This window comes from Drosophila elegans, unplaced genomic scaffold (assembly GCF_018152505.1).
Source record: "Drosophila elegans isolate 14027-0461.03 unplaced genomic scaffold, ASM1815250v1 contig_814, whole genome shotgun sequence".
NCBI classification, from domain to species: domain Eukaryota; kingdom Metazoa; phylum Arthropoda; class Insecta; order Diptera; family Drosophilidae; genus Drosophila; species Drosophila elegans.
In genome coordinates, this window is record NW_024546167.1 from 18,124,297 (window position 1) to 18,126,685 (window position 2,389).

Genomic DNA, 2,389 nt, shown 5'->3' on the forward strand with positions numbered 1-2,389 from the left:
TAAACAAAATTGCAACACTGAAATGATAAAATATTTATTATATGCACTGGGAAGTTATAAAATACCAAGCCGTTCCCACATAAAATGAATTTGAACAACATTTACGTTCTTCAAGTTGATTCCGCCCCTGTTTTTGGTCACCGACTAAAAAGATTTTCACTTTTTTAATGTATCCATGAAGCTTTTACTTGTTTATGTTTTTAGTACGCTTCCCAAATGGTCGTTATTACATGAAACACTTGACATTTACGCTCGTGAAGTGAAGATCTAGTTTTATTATAAACTCGCATGTGTGGCATAAAAAATGAGTGCAAATGTACTAAGCAAATATAGTATTTGGTTGTTGACCGTGTTACTAGTACGACAGATTTGTGAACTTTTATGAATGAATATAAATAATAATCACTTAATAGGCAAATTTTTGAAAATTTTTATAAAAAAAGTTATTCGAAATTATATATTATTAAAACTTACTGCATTCATAACTAATCAAATTTTTCTGTTTTTAACAAAAACCATATTTATGCTTTAATTATCAAAGAAACTTTGGATTGGTTTAGTCACGGAAGCATATATCTACGTTGTGAAACCCGCTACCCAAGCATCGGTGGTTCAGTGGTAGAATGCTCGCCTGCCACGCGGGCGGCCCGGGTTCGATTCCCGGCCGATGCAACGATATTTTTTTGTTTTTTTTTATTCAGTAAACTTGTTAAATAAAAATAACACTTTTTTTTATTTTGTTGATTAATTTGAAATAAAATATGTACTTACGATATAAACACATGTTAAGTAAAATTCATATTTATAATATGAACCATTCGGCTGCTAATGTTTATGTTTTAATCATTTACTAAGATCACTTAAGTACCGAGTAAAAAATATAAAAAAATTGTTGCATCGGCCGGGAATCGAACCCGGGCCGCCCGCGTGGCAGGCGAGCATTCTACCACTGAACCACCGATGCTTGGTGTTTGTGTGTCCAAATGTAAATATATGCTTCCGGGACTAAACCAATCCAAGATTGTTCGGTGAAATAATCCAATCTTTCCTCACTTAACAATCTACAACTTGCTGTGCCTAAAAATAGCCCTTGTCTTAAGTAAACTGAGAAACCTGAAACCTTACCATGCTTCTACTAAACAGAAAATTTCATTATCAAAAAATTTCAACCAATCTTGAAAACCCATTTAAATGGGTTATTGTAAAATATTTATAAGCCATTCAAAATCCCACTGTTTTAAAAGAAATATATTATTTTCTTTATGAATATATTTTTAATTTAAACTTTGGTTTTTTAATGAAAAGAAGTTAAAAAGGTTTACTTTTAAATCATTGATTTGGCAACAAAATATCCTACTTTTATTTCGAAAAAAAAATAATTTTGCCTTTATGTATTTTTTGTTTACATACAATTTTATTTTTTATTTAAGTATTTTGCATTTAATAATAAATTTGTTAATTTTCCCTCTACTCTAAAAGTTTAAATTAGAAGCCGTCAAAAAAAACTTGCAGTTTAACCTTCGGCTTGACGGTTTTTCTTTTCAAACTTTCTTCTGGTTCTTGCATTTCACTTTCATCTCTGCCATCCCCAAAGATATTACCCAACAAACCACGAAGATGCTGCTTTTGACCCTGCCCGGAGAGATTTTTGGCTTTTGGCGCGCGTGCCCCTCTAGAAAGTGACAGTTTCGGTGCACACTTCTAGGTAAAATCCACTTTCTCCTTCGACCGCACTCAGGCCCTTCCATACTCTAATTAGTTGCTAATAATTGTTTAAATGTAGACGCACACACATTTGGGCACACTTGACTGGATGAGCACGCGTTTTGACAGCTAGAAACTGTCGATGATTTGGCCCCCAGTAATTTGTCACTCACGCTCCTTCCAACTCTCACTGGACCACACATTTATATATCATGTCATAAAAGACCCAAAGCCGAAGTACAGTTCACAGAAGTTATGGTTTACTATGGTTAACTGAGGCGCTTGCATAACCCTCCCGAAGTTCATTGGCTTTCCTCACAGTCGTGTTTCTGCAGGTGACCTCCGGGGACCTTGGGAAGAAAGTTGGTCCCCTCAAAAGACACCGGTTTCTAGACCAATAACTATATAACTTATATAAGTGCATAGTTCGGCAAGTGCAGATTTATATTGCTTGGTAATCAAGCCTAACTAGTTACTTTTGAGTTTGAGCCACCCTAATGACACCGGTTTGTAGACCAATTAATATAAACAGGTACACCAAACAAAATAAAGTATACAAATTATATAAGTGCACTTTTAGTTTGAGGTGAAAAATGTACATATATTATAAAACAAACTTATCCATTTAATTACTTTAAACAGATTTCCCTTTTTATTTTCCATAATAAAAGCCAAGTACGAACAA

At 33.9% G+C, this 2,389-nt stretch overlaps 2 non-coding genes across 2 annotated transcripts; one reads left to right on the plus strand and one right to left on the minus strand.

The window, feature by feature from the left end:
• Positions 1 to 601: 601 nt before the first annotated feature.
• On the plus strand, positions 602 to 672 carry Trnag-gcc. Its single transcript has one exon. It is a non-coding gene; the product is annotated as a tRNA-Gly (tRNA).
• A 221-nt stretch (positions 673 to 893) lies between these two features.
• On the minus strand, positions 894 to 964 carry Trnag-gcc. Its single transcript has one exon. It is a non-coding gene; the product is annotated as a tRNA-Gly (tRNA).
• Between the last annotated feature and the right edge of the window lie 1,425 nt (positions 965 to 2,389).